Source organism: Eleginops maclovinus, chromosome 9 (genome assembly GCF_036324505.1).
Source record: "Eleginops maclovinus isolate JMC-PN-2008 ecotype Puerto Natales chromosome 9, JC_Emac_rtc_rv5, whole genome shotgun sequence".
NCBI lineage: Eukaryota > Metazoa > Chordata > Actinopteri > Perciformes > Eleginopidae > Eleginops > Eleginops maclovinus.
In genome coordinates this window covers 16058134-16075132 of record NC_086357.1, presented here as the reverse complement: position 1 = coordinate 16075132, position 16999 = coordinate 16058134, and the positions used below count along the sequence as shown (strand labels likewise).

At 40.5% G+C, this 16999-nt stretch overlaps 1 protein-coding gene across 1 annotated transcript in view; it reads right to left on the bottom strand.

The window, feature by feature from the left end:
- ptprsa (protein tyrosine phosphatase receptor type Sa) overlaps positions 1 to 16999 on the bottom strand; it is a 208169-nt gene that overhangs the window by 167850 nt on the left and 23320 nt on the right. Inside the window, exon 2 of the mRNA XM_063890864.1 lies at positions 1197 to 1289. The gene's annotated coding sequence lies outside the window, so the exon portion shown is untranslated. The remainder of the gene's footprint in view (positions 1 to 1196; positions 1290 to 16999) is intronic.

Below are 16999 nucleotides of genomic sequence, written 5' to 3'. Positions count from 1 at the left end.
TGAAACAAGTGCAATTAAAATCAGGACGCGATTTAAATTAAGGGAAGCCTAGGATGTTATTTTACAAGGCTACTAATCTCAAGAGGAAGCCTAAAGTGCAAAAATAATTAGGTAATCAATTTCAAAGGGAGTATGTGGGGAAAGCCTTTTAAAAAGAATTCTGCACTTAGTGGTAGGCACCAACGTGGAGAGGGCTGAATAAGAATGAACCTGAAAAAAAAAGTCATTGCGAACATTACACTTCTAAAGTAATGGGCGATAGTTTCCAGGTCTGAAAAGCCCCAATGCGGTTTTGTTGAATGACAGAGGTACAGTAGGAGCTCCTCAGTGCCTGCTCGCTGTGACAGGTAGACGATGGCTCTCTCTCTGTCTCTCAGCTGTCAATATGGATGGATGGGTTTAGCACCGGGAGAAAGGAAATACGTGGACGACGATGAAAGTGTCATTTTCTGGTGATCATGAGAAGGGGAAATAAGGACACTGGTCCTGCAGTGTAACTTTTCAGTAAAACTGAAATAAACTTTATGTAAGTATTTCCCGAAAAGTGTTTACAACAGTGCACCATTTTACAGCATGTAGGGTATGGATTCAATGCAGAAACGTTGGTGACTCAGCAGAGAAATCTATTGTTGAAGATATCCAGCGTTCTCCATATTTATCTCCACTGTTTTGAATAATTACTTCTCGTACACTGTGTGAGAGTCCATTAGTGACAGCTACAAATGATTTATTAGACAAATACGAATTATCTGCGGCTTCTCAATTAAGGGGGAATAGAGGGTGTGGGGTGGTGCAGGGGCTCCTGGGGTGAGATAAGATGCTCTGTCAAAGCCAGACTTTGTAAATTACAAAGGAGACTTTGCATGCTGCTTATTTGAATAAAAATGGCCATTGGAAAAGCAAAGCAACAATGTAGAAGTATAGGGTTGCTTCTTACAATTATTTCAAAAAGGAAAAATATAGCAAATGATATTCACATTATGCCACACAAATATGTAACAAAAGGCAGAGATATAAATATGGGTACGGGAGGAACACATGAATAAAGGATACAGCAATATGGATACGGAAATTCAGACAGACCTCTAGAATATTTTTTAGCATATATTTGTGCCCCACCATGTATGTAACACAAAATGACTCTCCTAATATGGCGGTGCAGTGTGCAAAAATAAAATAAAATGGGACCCACTTACCACTGGGTTGTTTTCAAAACCTTTTTAGCTTCATATCTTCAGCTGCTCCAGCGGCTTCTTCTCTTTTTCGTCTCGTTACTTGCTCACTTGTACCTTTAAAGTACAGGGGAAAAGGGGGAGAGGGAGAAAAAGAGAAAGAGGGGAAAATGAAAGAGAAACATTAATGAAAGGGACTACAAAATGAACTGCCTCCTCAAGTAGTAGGGTGGGGGAATTCAACAAACACTGAGATGAGTTTCTCCCCCTCTCTCTCTCCTTCGTCCTTGCCCTTTGTGACCGCAGGACGACATTTCTCGGCCGATGAGGAGGCTTGCCGCTGATTGCCTGAGAGCGGTGGAGTGCGAATCTGCATGAAATCCCACTTGGATTTTTTTGATCATTTTCTCCTTCACATCTATAATGAGCCTGGTCAAAATCTGTGGGTTTGTGTGGGTGTGCTCATGAGCGTGGTCGATGCATGGTTGGATATTCAGCCATTTACTTCATGTACAGTTCTATACGTTTATGTTTTTTATATCATTGTGTGTATACGGAGGGATGTACAGTATACATGTTTGAATGTGCATTTAAGTTAGTTTGTAGTTATTCTGTAATACGAACAAGAAGTATGAGGCATACTGTATATCGACTTACATTTCATGTTTGTACAGGTAATGGTAAATCCGCTTGTGTGAGTTTCCATGTGTACTGCACCGGATCCTCACTCGATATTCAGTCAATACTCTCGGTCAGGTTTGTAGCTGTGGGCAGTCATGAGTCCACCCTAAGGAGCTTCCACTTAGCAGCAGAGGAAGGTTATCTCCAGTGAAAGGTCAAAGGAGCTCATCATTACCCTGCGCCTAGAGTCTCCTTCTAGATAACGATATGAATATCATTGCTTGAATGCACGACAGGGGCATGATCAATTAATATGGATACTGAGGCTTCTACAGGAGAGCACTACATTGCCCATTGTGGTAGATTTATGAAAATACAGAGTTTTATGTAAGTGTATGTTGAAAAAAAGGCAGTTTGAAATACAATATTTATGCAAAGGTATGCATACCAACATCACATCAGTATGCAGAGAGAGCGCAAGTAATGAGAACACATAATTCATAACAAGTGCAAATGCAATGCCGATGTTGTGATATCATTATCCACCAGGCATAACGTGGGCTCACTCTATGTTTTCGTGTTATTGAATATGCTTAAAATTCTTAAAAAGTGCTTTAATTATTTGACCAATTGAAACCAATCTAATTCATTTTGGAATGTAACTTCCACTTGCAGATCAAACTTAACAATCAAGTATTAACCCTCTGTGAAATTCAATTACTACTTTCTCAACTGGTCCTATTTTGATAAGACAATTTTATGCTGTGTTGGAGGATGAAAAATTGAAAACTTTGGCAGCAGAAAAGACAACTTCTACTGACTCCTATGTTTCCTCAGCCTGACGTTATTGGCTTCTCTCCTCCACTCGCTCAGTCTTTGGCTTATGAACTGCCCGCTGCTTGTAGACAGTCTCCCAGCATCCTCTATGGGCATTATTACCTTGACGGTGGAGGGTCAACATGATCCTTTATTCTGGCAGGCCACTGGGGTCAGGTTGGCCCATGCTGTCCATTCAGTGTCAGCTAACAGGCTGGCTGCAGAAGGATCTCTAGATACACCAACTGCAGCAGGGGTTGAGTAGGTAGTTTATGTGTATGTATGTGTGTTAATACAAGAGTTTGTGAACATGTTATAGGGCACATGAGGACAAATGCACCTCTCATGTACCTAAAAAATATCTATAAAATGAATGCACATGTGCCTGAATACACATGAGCTGGCATGCATATGTATCAGTCGAAGAACGAGGGAAAAAAGTAAGGCCGATTCTGCAATACTTCCAACTCCCACACGCCTGGCTGTGAAGACGAGCGCAGGGGAATTTGTTTAATGTACAGCATTTATTCACTGTACACACGCTGTTGCACTACCGCTTCCTGCGTCGCATGAGACACTCCCTTGGCTGGGCGAGTCGCCATCAATAAGCCGGAATGAAGGGTAGGGCAAACAGCACGGCAAATAAAACTTGTCTCAAATCAACAAGATAATAAAAATATTGCCTGATATCCTCACAATAGCATGCAGATCGGAGCAGGATGCATTGTCTATTTTGCCGCAGATCGGGGGGGTTAAGTTATGCCTCGTCCACTCATGTGGAAAGCAGCTCCGGTTTGTTTTCTCATGACCCTGCAACATATTGGCATAGAGTTTAGTAACCGTGCTAAGACAGATGGCCGAGCATCATGGTGCATGGCAAAATTGGAAATGAAAACATGCATGCTCAGAAATGTGTCCACGTCTTTTCTCTCCAGCAACGTGACCACATAGGGTACATTCAGGACAGAACAAGGAACTTTCTCTCACTGAACAAACACGAACAAATAAAAGCCGAAAGAAAACACAAGGCTGACCTACTCTGTGCAAATGTCAACGGGTCTGCAACTGGAGAAGTAGAAAAAAACATCAGATGATGAAATGAAACACAGTTTCTGGTTTAATGTGACAAAAATAAAATGACTTCATTCTCTTTAAATGAGAATGTTGCCATGGCACCAACTGTCTTTCTGTCCTATCCTCACCTCACCCAGTTACCTCCTTGCTCTCCATTGTTCTATAAAAGGACTGATGCCCTAAAGCAATTAAAAACCCATCTTCATTGGAGAAAGGGGAAGAGAAGAGTACAGAGCGGATGACGAGAATAAGGGGAAAAATGAGAAAAGTTGGGTGGAATGGAAAGAGGGAAATGTAAAGTTGAGGAAATCAATAGGAAGGTATGTCAGAGAGAAAAACGAGAGGAGAAGCTGGAGGAGGACGAGTTCAGCGAGAGGAGAGTGGACAGTGACAGGAAAGGAAAGATAAGTCAAGAGGAGAAAAGAGGAGTCAGGAAGGGACAAGTTGAACAAGAGGAAAGCAGTGAGGAAACGACAGGTGAACACAAGCCAAGGGAAAAGACGGAAGAAAAGACAGGCGGGGAGAAGAGAAACTGGGAGAATGTTAAGGATGAGCAGAGAGGAAAAGACAAGAGAGGAGATAATGGGAGTGGTGACGAGAGAATGAGCCAAGACGAAGAGAATGGAATAGAAAGGAAATGACAAGTCGAGATATACGATCAGGAAACAGAAGAGAGGAAGGAAGTCGAGGGAAATGAGGAAACAATAAAGATCAGATACTGTTTCTGTATGTGTGACTAATAGAGATTTTAAGCTCTTGGCAGCTTGGTACACACTTGTAAATCCATATACAATAAAATGTTGACTCCAACTATAATCCTTGTGCTTTTAAAAATGCCTAAAAATTAAGTTGTGTTATTTTCTTAAAGGAAAGGTTCATTAAAGCCTTGGCAGAATAAACCACTAAAGTGGTTTTCTATGAAACTGATACAGTACGAACATGCGATGTTTTCATTCCAGCAAAAACATCAGGGAGGAAGAGATGATACAATAACATCTCTTTGACACTATTTGCCTCGAAATGATTACATAATTATATGCCAATTCCTGAAAGTCTTTCATCATTCAATTCAGAAACAAAGTCTGAGAAAGAAATATTAAATTATTTAAAACATCTTTGCTCCGATCAAAGATTAAATAGCATACATTCATTTCAGTGTAATTCATACAACAGAACAAATTGGCACATTTTTCTTCTGGCCCAAGCATTCCTTTCTCGACGATAAGGGTGCAAAGAGAGATGCACTTCAATACAATCACCTTACCCTTACAGTGCATTGCATTGGGTTATGCTGCGTTTTCTTTGATAGCATACAATCTTTCAATTTATGCATTTTTGTATGACCTTTTGCATTCTTATTCATTCAGTGGTCACACTGTGCAGCTGCCTACATCCGTTTCTCCTGTATGTCCTTGAACAAGCCTCTACCTGATCTTTAACTTTAAGCTGCTCTGGTTAAGTGCATCGGCTTAATGCGGAAAAATGCAAATGTGAAAAAGCAAAATCGACTTCATGGAAATTACTGTTTCAATTCAAAGCTATTTAGCAAGGCACTGAGGCACCAGCCGAGGCCCCTTTGGAGCTGACAAAGAAATAATGAGACATTCATTGAATAATAACCTCCTTTAGTCATTCCAATGCATTCCAATGTACTCCAGGCAACATTCTGACCCATAAAGACCTGCAAATGAAGAAATGCCTGCATGTCTTGTTTGTACTTTTCCTTTGTTTTATATCATTATGTATACACTGAGCCAGCATGATAAAAGGTCTATGTAATGGATGTATTAAGGATTGTTCAATTGGGGAAAGTGTTTTGTTATTGTCGCTATAAATACAAGGCCTTCACTAAAGCCCTTTAACGTTAATCTGACCTTAGTTTAAAGTGTTGGTCTTGTGTTTGGATGAGCACTTTGGTCACTTTACCAATAGCAAAGCAGCTAAAGGGAGTAAATGCTGCTTTGGCACTGGGTTAAACATGCAAAGAGGGAGTTCAATGCACATTTTGTATGCCATCTAAGATCACTGTAATAACTATTATTTCAGTCATCATCTTTTCTGCAAAACAATTGTTTAATATTGGCTGTGAGCCAATTTTAGGTTTCTAAGAGATTGATCTAATTCCTCATGATTGTTTTCATACATCAGTAAAAAAGATTTTTGCCTTGAAGTGCAAGCTGGGTTGAAAGGTTATTAAACCTTTTTTTTATTTATTCAAAATGTGCTAATGAACGCATGAATGTCCAGTAAAAGTCGTGTGAGATTGCAAAATTAAAACTCGAGTGGTGGGTTCCAGTCCCATTTTTCCTTTCAGTCTGCTGTCCTTGAACCGAAAAACACATGATTCAGCTGTAACACTGCTAGAATATGCACAAAAAACTGTTTAAACTCCATTGTATTGTCATGGATTATAAAAACAGGGTTAATGACTTCTCACCAATGAAATGTTTGTCATTTTATGTGAAACTGTTGTATCCTGCTGTCTTCAGACTTCCCTTGCAATATGAATCTCAGTGGGAATAAAAATGGTAAAACAAATGTGAAATAGAAAGGTCAAAATATAAAACTAGTGAAATATTTTGTTAAATGCCTTTGTGTAACAAAATAAGTGACATTGGCAAGAGTAGCTTTCCAAAAAACTCAAACTCCACAAGAGAGCCTTTGTCCTGCAACCTCATTATTCTCTACGACTGCAAACTAATCCTGTACTTCAGTGCTCTGTCGGAGAACCTCCACGCATACCACTATTCTCAGATGAAACACTCCAGCAATGAGCCACTCTGACTGAAGTTTCATTAGTGGGGCCTGGTTTGTGCAGATAAGTGAAAATGTGCCCATTACTGTACAAACATCCACTCCACAGAACCCCAGTCATAATTGGAATAACTGCCATGGTTAGAAGTCAATATGGTGACCTGCCTGACAAACACCTGCACATGCAATGTATTGCTTGCTTAGTTTGGTGTGAGGTCATGTGTGTAAGTTATTTTGCGTGTATGGATTGGACATTTCTGTGTGTGTTCTTATTCAATGGTGAGTAAGTGTCTATCGGCATGCTGTATGCGGTGACTGATATTCAATTAGTCCACCTGCCACCCCTACATGGCCTGGCATTCCAGCGCTCAGTAAATCAGCCTGCCTGACAGCACACAGGTCGATATTAATATTAACGCCTCCATAAATAATGTTATTGTAGGCCCTCATGTTAATGGTTCATGATATGGTGGCCATGATGAAGTACAGTGCGTGTTCTATTGTGGAGGAACAGGGATATAACAGGGAGAGAGAGCGAGAGAGATAGACGGACTAAATCCCCTTCCATGTCCTTCGATAGGGACGTTGGTGACTTTGGTTTGGAAAGGCGCCGAGCTGGTCACAGCTGTGTTCCCAAGCCTGGCTGGCTAGGGGGTGGGGACGCTGTGTCTGTGTGTGTGTGTGTGTGTGTGTGTGTGTGTGTGTGTGTGTGTGTGTGTGTGTGTGTGTGTGTGTGTGTGTGTGTGTGTGTGTGTGTGTGTGTGTGTGTGTGTGTGTGTGTGTGTGTGTGTGTGTGTGTGTGTGGTGGATTGGTTGGGGGTTAGAGTGGGAGGCTGTTGGTACTGGACACAGCAGATTAATTATTATAAATCATCTCCCAGGCCACATGTTTATGGCTGCCTCTCAAACTGTTGCCTGACTATGCGATTTCCATCTCGTACACTGCATTGTGTTCAACTAAAGAGGGCTAGAGTTGAGTAGAAGAAAGGCTTTGCTGTGTTGTGACAATTGCCACTATTTCATTCTGACCGCAAACATATCATTGTTAAATCTTTATTCAGCTGCTGCAAATCACCAGATTAGCAACTAGCTAGAAGTGATTACTGTTGAGACTCAGCTTTTTTGCTTCCGCTCAGTGTCAAAACTAGGGTGTAGGGTTTTTAGAGGCCAAAGTTTCAGTACTTCTGTGAAATTGCAATTTATTTTTCATTTTAACTTCCTGCTTGGAATATTGCAATAAGAAGTTTTCGTTTCACTCTGCCCTGCTTCATTGCCACAGTTGCGCATGATTCTTCCAAGCTACTTCCCAGTACACACACTCCTCTGGCCTTTGAACAGCTTCACTGGTTAAATTGCAGATATGAAGAGAAATTCATTAAGAGTTGCTTAGAAAGCAGGTTTACTCATTGACATGCTCCTCCACACAGATGTTGACTGAACTTGCAGCATGCAAATACGAACTAATGATATGACAGTTACAAGTAACAAGCGTCTGCAATCCATGTGTTAGATCATTTGTGCCCTAAGCACACATGGACATTCATGCCTTTAGAGGTAAGCATCATCAACAAATGATAAAAAACAACAATCAAAAAATCCTAATATTTTAATTTCATATGCCATGTCTAGATGCTCCTTTCTTATACAATGTTGAGACGCTCGCAAATAATTAAATGAATGAATAAATCACCGAAAAGAAATATTAATCAGCTCTCATGCTCATCTGCGAGGGAGGCGGCTCATGCATTGCATGGTGATTGGCGGGGAGAGAGTGACTGACACACACACACACACACTAATCTAAATCATCCAATGTATTATTACAGTCATTGTGGATAATTCTGGGAAAAAATTCAAAACTGACTTTGGCTTGAGCCATGATGTCACCTCCTATCACTACATAAAATTGTTGTGCACACACACACACACACACACACACACACACACACACACACACACACACACACACACACACACACACACACACACACACACACACACACACACACACACACACACACACACACACACACACACACACACACACACACACACACACACACACACACACACACACACACACACACACACACACAGATACACAACCTCCACCAGCCCTGGACCAGGGGTTTTGCAAAGCCCGGATCATCCCCACTAATCCACACTCATTAAGGATGAACTGCATGATAGCGTGCCACCAGCAGCAGACTCCATTCCCCCCCTCTTTACCCCACTTTCACTCATGTTCACACTCACCCCACCACCGTGGATAAGTGGCAGCTCTGATGGTGAATTTAATAAATTACTGCAGATTGTTGCATGCATGTTTGTTGCCACTGTTTGTGTGAACAGAACACCTGCCACACCTGTCAGCAGTAATCAGGCGCGTCTTAATTAAAAACGACAAAGCTTTTATTTCAGGTGACGTGCGTTTGACCGAGTGAAGTGGAGCACTCTTCACTCCACTCAGAGAAGCGTGTCTTCAAACGGACAATGAATTCAAGATGAAACATGCTGCGCGGTGAGAGAGCTGGTGAATCCCCTTTCTCTGGTAAAATGTAAAAGGATTCAGAGTTTTAGCAAAACTTCAAATCAATTATTTAATCACTTGTATTGTTCCTCGGGAAAAAGAAGAAATATTTTCTGCTCGCAACAGTTTTTACCCGAGGATTGCAACATAAATATAATGTTCTTCCTCAGCGCTCTTCGGAATCGCCGAGAAGGTCACTGCTGAGTAGAGTCTACCTACAAGCCCCTTGGGCCAAACAAAAATGCCACACGGATACTTCCTTTCCAGCCCGCTGCCTCCAAAATAACTGTCCCTGTGTGGTGTTCTTAACTAAATTACAGATATGCTATCCTCCCAAGATGTGATCTCTGTTCTCCAGCGCAAATTAAAAATTTAGACCCATTTAGGTTGGTGCTCAGTGTAACTTGAAGCACTGTGGTTGCGAGGGGCGATATCCAACCAGAGTTATGTCGCAGCAGTACTTAGAAGTGATGCTTGTTGCTCTGGGGCCCTGCATCCGGAGAGGAAGCAGGGTGGCCTTGATGCGATAGAGAATATCTCATGTAACTAAAAGGTCAGAAGCCTGATCTCACAGCACAACAGTGTTTCTACCCGAAGCTACGTATCGTGCCAAAGTGTCAAGGCAGTATATTCAGATATGCTCTCGCCGTTTGACTGCCTCCAATTAAACATAACTTCAAAGGCTCCTCTTGGAGGATGATTGAACAATGTGCCAGTTTTATTTTCAACCATCCTGCCCTTTTTCACACACATACGTATTAAGTTGAAACAATGACCTTGGTCCCATAGAAAAGAGACGTAATATGGGTGTTCAGAATGTAGAAGTACATGCAAGTATACATCTTACATTTATTTTCTGAGCTCCATTTGTCATGTTCGAGAATGACAAGATTTATATAAATCAGGAGAAATAATACCAAATAATTACAACAATTATAATCACTCGAATCAATGCATAATCTAAATTAATTAATTTGTCCTTCCAAAGATAATGGCAGCGTGACAAAAGAAACGGGATTACCAACAATCTGTAACGCTTGATTATTAAAAACAAATAGCCTACACTGTTAAATACACCATAGGATTGCTTTAGATTTTGCACATCCGATTTATCTTGTGTTTTAGGGGTGGTGCAGGACCTTAAAGGCTATTTAGGTGGGAACTCTTTACAAAAACCTTATCCAGTAGAAAAGGAGACACTGTGTGAAGTCAATGTCCTCTGATCATTAAGCAGCAGAGGGCTAAATGAATTAGTTTGGGGGTGTGTGCATTCTTGGAGGGAAGGGGATGGAGCATTTAATAGACCCAACCTCACTATGAACCCAGAGAAAGCGTTTTGTCATTTGACCTTCATTAACATCTTCTATTCATTGCCCCAACTCTGGTGATAAATCAGGAAATGGCTCCTATTGTATCTTCCAGTGGCATGCAGTAAAGCATATTCCCGTGCCTGACTTTCATTAGCTTTTGTCTCTTTAAACAATAAGCAGAGCCTTGATTGAACACAGGTTTTCGCAGGTATTTGTCTTTGGAGGACCCAACTAACAGAAATCAAACTGAAATTGAATTGCCGATTTAGCAAAGACTGAGAAAAGAAAAAAACAACCTGGTGTTGTCAGGTGAGGTATGTGAAAAAGAGAAACATCTCTAACAAAAATAATAATGGAAAGAGAAAAAGAGGGGAAACATAAAGTCTCTTTTGGAGAAGAAGACTTTCCAGAGGGGGTTGTCTTCCCACCATTGAAGAATTGCTGGATTAACCTAATCAGAGAATTAATCAGACTTGAAACATTGGTGGCCCCTTTATCCGGCAGTGCCGGGCAGCAGAATTAGGATCCAGAGTACTGAGGCGGCATTCCCACAACCTCTCTGAGAAAACTCTCTGCTTGCCAAAAGACCTTAGAGGCAGAAAGGGAATTAGTAGCTTGCAGCTTACCCCAACTGACTTTTTGAAACTGGGTCCCTCTTGCAAACGTCTCATTATCATTAAGACAAGAGCTAAAGTTCTGAATTTCTGCTCTACTGGCGGTGTATCATGCAAGCCGAAGGGAAATCTATGTTCGGTTGATAAAATGGACTTCATCTTGAAAAGATTGTAACGTCACCATTCAGTAAACAAGTTGGACATTATCCAATAACAACATTTTGATTCAGCTTATAGCAATATTATTTGTGTTTTAAATGTTTAATAAGGTGACAACTTAACACTTCTACAGTAAATAATACCACTATTGTCAACATAATTACAGACCCATTCAGCATCTTTAAATATTATCTGAGGAGCAGGTTTGACCCAGCAGATCCCTTTCAACAATGTCTTACATGCATGCTAACTCTCATAGGTCAGCACGCAGCTGTGATTTTAGCATCTTCAACACAACAGGCATCAGATTATCAGCCACCATTAAGTGCAATCCTCCTTTCTTGAAGGGATTTAAAGACGTGGTGAGCCGATTGCCCTCGAAACCAGCAGAAATTAGCTCTTGCTGTGCCATGTTTGCCTAACCCTATAATAAAGGATCAAATCTGTGAGAAGGCCAGACGCTTTCTTTTTTAAGCCTGTGACCACATGTTCACGAGCAGCCCTTAAAAATTTGGCTGACAGAAAAAAGGTATTTGCAGTCCATCTGCATTGAATAAATAAATGAATAAAACTGAATACTTATCCGTCTCCATCTGTCTGCCTTAAATTATGCTGCAACTAATCCCACTACCTAGGCTCAGCGAAGAAAAAATAGGACTGTCGCCCATGAGAAGAGATGCCTGCAGTGTAAACAGGGAGGCCATCATTGATCCCAGCTCTCTGGTAGCCAGGTCATCGATTGCAGGATGCAGCTGTGATACTTGGCACACCTTGCTGACTCCAACCACAACTTTGAATCTACTGCTAACAGCAAGCATTTTTCTCCTTCCTTTTGTCAGCTGACCAACAAATGCAGAGAGGAGGGAAGGGGGAGGGAACCTACACCATCCTCTTATAATTGTGTGGGAACATCATTTTTCAACCGCAGCTTTGCTTCCCCATCCCCAGAAGACACTTTTCTCAAACAGCAATCATTATGTTATGGAAGCGGCTGCCGGGCATGGTTGAAAATGCAACAGGAGCCAATGAGCATAGGCTTACAATCCTTGGGGTTTTACAGGAGCACATATGGGAGCGCCATTGGGGGACTCGGAAAACGAACAAAAAAAGTAGAAGTGAGCGAAAGCACAGGCCCATATTAGATCTTTTGTTCTCCCTGGAGCTTTATCGATCCTGGAATCTTGTCAAGGCTTCTTTTGCAGGGTTAAGTAAAGCATAGACATCAAAGATCAACTTGTTTTTCTTCGCAGCCCTCCTTCACAAGTGCCCTTCCTACACACACTGTTCTATTTAAAGATTTGTATCTCCCAACATTCAATATGAATACAGTTAAAAGAGCATGTGAGAGGAGAGGAGAGGGGAGTGAAAAAGCACTTTAAACAAGTAGCATCAGGATGCAACTAATAGCCGTCTGATCAGCCACTGTTTCATCTTCTCCACATTATCTCCAAATTCAATAATGGTTCTTCAAACACTCTGTTGTGTCTAAACTCTCCTGCAATTTATGCATCCGGGCTCCACTTAGTTGGTATTCCACTCCTGTTGCCGGTGTCCCCTCTGTGTCTCCTTAATACTTGCCAAAAGGAAGCCATAATATATTTAGAAGTGATGCACATTGATGTCTGGTGGAGAACTTACAGATTCACTGTACATTAGAGGCTTGTCTGTCAATGCACAGCCAGTCTTGTTATTGACTCTGACATATTCTGGGATGCTACTGATAACAACTTGACAAATGGGCCCCACTCTTCCTCCTCCAAATAACACTTTATGTCTTTATGTCCCTCCATCGCCCACCTCTTTCAGATTCTTTTCTGTGATAGGATATTACACTCTGGCTGAGCACAACCAGGAAGTGCTGGTGAGGATAGAAGGTATTTAGGGTATGGTGCGAAGATCCTGTGCTACGGTAAGGAGAATAGAGATCCAAAATCTCAACAACAAATGGGAGGTAGACGTCATTCCTGTCACTTTGAATAACATTTTATTGCTTAGAAATTGAGACCCAGAGACCTGATGAACACACATTTACAACAGAGTCTGATGGGGATAGGATTAGAAGTGATCACATAGTCAAATAACAGTGGAATCATTTAGTTACACATTTTTTGGAATATGGCAGTTAACACCAAGATTGGTCCAAGATGGAACAGGAAGTACGCAAACGCCATTGGATGCTTACAATAGACAATTTACCTAATAACATAAATCACAAGCTTTATTTGCATTTGCAGTAAGTTAGTTTAAATTACATTGTTAAACCTTTTTCAAATCAATGTTAAAAGGACTCTATTGGTAAATCTATGAAAAAATCTCCACTTGTCCAACATTTTCTTCCTACACACACACATATTATTTCTGATCATTACATTTATTTTAACATGATGAATAACTGAACAGGTTTTATTCTTTCAAAATGCCATTTTAAGGGTTAAGCATATTGCCTTTGCAGGCTCCATTATTATTGCTCAGGTAAAAATCCAGTTCATAATTCTATTGTCGAATTAAAAATTCCCCATTTTCAAATGTGTGTTCATCATAACATAATTACTCAGCATCTGTCAGAGGCAGCTGAATTCACCGTTAAGGAAGACCTCTGAGAGATTCCTTTTCTTAGCGAGTTTTCACACACTTAGAACTTACAGATGGAAAAATGCTAATCTGGTGTTGCCATTAGCTTGAAAGTTATCAACACAAGCATAGTTTTCTTTACAACCCATCATCACAGTGAGGTAATATTTACAACATGTTTACACCAAGAAAAAATAGTTCATACCATATTTATTTAACTGTCAGCTGGCTAACAAGGATATTTATTCAACACATTTTGGTTGAACAGGAGAGGAGAATGGAAAGTATGAGCAGCTGAAACTAATAGCTACATACATGGGGAGAATAATTGTACTTGGACAACACCTTTTCAGCACAGGAAAATTATGTAAAGTACAATAAATAACTTAGATTTAACGATCACCTATACTATGAAATCCCTGCTCAGGTTAAAAGGACATTTAAATGTAAACTCATGCCTGAACAGTATTAAGTCATCTAGTAGTCCATTAAAAAGGCCGGATACAACATTGGATATTTTGGTGTCAATTATTGCTGAAAACGGACATTTACACTAAATTGACCTTCCCAGAAAAAGAAAAAAAACTAAAAAAAGATGAAAGTAAAATCCTATGCATCAGCTATTAAGATTTGGATATGTACCCATGGGTCCTACATGACCTTTCAGTGGTTGCAGACGGGTGGCCCAAAGGTATGACAGCTTTAGAAAGGAGCATGCTAATGTTAGGTGTGGTTTGTGCCCAATGGTGCTATTTAGCACAGTGTGATAAGAGTTCATCTCCTTCACATCCTGCTTGTCTCTCTATCCGAGAGCGAGTACAGAAATAGTCTTTGTCACTAACTACACAGCAGGGCACCTTTCACACACTCTGTCCAACACACAGCCAATGTGCGTGCCAATGTGTGTAGCTTTGCAGGACATGGTGTAAGCTACTACTAAGTGTACGTATGTTTGTGTGTGCCAGTGATTTTCTGTAATGATAATTATTAAGAATTGTTGTATGTTATCAACCATACAATCACCTTTTTTCCATACAGGAAAAGGGAGAAAATGTTTCTCTGTTTAAATTAAATAAACCTAATTTTGCACTTCATTCAATTAAATTGTATTTACTTGGAGGGGTAGCCCTTCTGCTCTTGGTATGGTAGAGTAATACTATAATCTGACTTTTCTTTGAAAATGGTTGCATAAATTCTCATTTTCAAAGAATTTTTCGATTGTAATCTGAACTCAGTCAAACTCTGCACAAAAGTCAAATGGGAAAACATTCAGTACTGTGCCAGCTCAGTATGGAATGATACACTAGAGCAGAAGAAAAATGATCTGTGAGGGTGAGGGAAGCAGCAACAGATAAGAGGATTACTCCATTATTATCTACCCCAGGGGCTGTTACCCAGGAGTAGAGGAACATGGTTAAAAAGGGCAAGACCTTGATTTTTTCCTCAACATGCTCCCATCGCTTGCACAAGGCGCTACATGACATACTATCCCACTCTGCACAGGGCAAAGAGATGTTTTTAGCCCAAGTTGCCAAGCAACATTATTAGTCGTGACCTTGCTCTCCTGTCCAGCCTCCGTCTAACCTTCCTCCAGAGACACCAGATGGATGGACCTGATATCTGGTTTGAAATTTGGGGTTAAGTGTGTTTCAAACGATATGGGGATTTTTTTACTCATCTTTTTGGGTCGAAAAGGTTTTGTTCTATAAATCAGAACATCAAAAAAACATAGTTGAAAAGTGTCTGACATGGATACCTCAGAAGTTAAATCCTGCTTCCTAAAGGCTTGACGGTTATGCAATACTTGTCTGACAGAATGATGTCAGTGTAAAAAGGTTATACTCAGTATATAGAAATATTTGGAAAGTCAGTGTCAGACTCACACACTGGTAGGCTATATCTCTATCCATATATTTTATTAGATAACACCTTTAAATGATCTCTCATTAATGTTGAGTTTACACAAATACACTATGAAAGGCACATCTAGCATGACAAGTGTGTTGTGCAGTGTAACGTTTGTGTGGGCGATTGAGAAAGGCCTCTCACTTCAGTTTCAACAAAGACATCAAGAGTGTTGGTGTCTCCACGTCAAGACTGAAGTGATAATTACTGTCATTCAAGCAGAAAGCTCATAGCACTGGTGGGGATTAATGTGTGTTAGCTAGTGACTGTGTCTTTGTAAGATAAACTAACACCAGCTGTCTGAGGCTTGATTCAAGCAAATACAACTGTTTTTCCACTCCAATTCAACCGTATATGCCTCATGGCTACTTCCATGCCCCAGCCGTGAGCCCCATGTGTATCCTAACCGCTCCTTTGAGTTTCACTGTTTTCGCAATGTGCTGATGTTCTTGACCTGATAAATGTACACTGAACAAGCAGGTAGATCATCATACTATGGATTGAGGAGCAGTTGTGTAGGTTTAAATATCCCATGAACCATAAATAAAATATTAAGTGTGGATTTAAAAGCATTTTCCTGTTATTTGAAGATGCAGGGGCTTTGGTGTCTTTCATCCAACATAGTTTAACAATTATGAGACCCTGTTCCCACATACTATACTTTAGAAAGTATGAACGATTATTTGGAGAAAACTAAACAAAGATGGTATTGCCTTTCAAAATGACCAGTGTTTTGATGCAAATCAACAAGATCAACAGCGGTTTCCCTGCCAAGTAACTTGCTTTTTGACCGAGGCGCACTATTAGTTTTTCCCCCCCTGAATACAACCTGCACAGCTCCTAGAACTCAAGATCTCAATAAGTATCAAAACCTTTTGTAATTCAATGCTCGCACTATCAACCAGTTTAAAACATATGAATGTACAAACTACAGTACCATGTTGCTGTATTGTTGCAAACCAAGAAACCTGGTCATTAGACAAACAGGGGATCTATTTGTTCCTGCATTACCCCAACCTTAACCTGACGATAGATTAACCCTTGACACTCCTCATCTTACTGTCACTTGATATTCAGTTCAGTATCAGCATGGGACTGTGCATGACATGTTTGACCTATAAAGGTAGTCAAAAGGTTCATATCCCACTAGGCATACTTCTGGAAGAAGGATCGCTTTTGGGTGACAGAGCATAACCTTTCACCATGTTGGAAATGTCTTTGAGGGAAATATTTCAGTCCCAGTGGTGCTGTTTTAATATATTTGGTAACAGGCATATTAAAACTACTCAATGCACTTTATCTTGCACATTACCATTTTAAGACATAAACAGCAGGCAAGAGCATAAACATTTACCCTGGAGACGTAATGCTTTGTTTTGTGAGAGTTCCCCTCAATCAAAACTGTCAAAGAAAATGGTGGATGCGAACAAGGATGAGACCTGTTTTAAAATGTGGTTCAGTTCCAACCTTCCT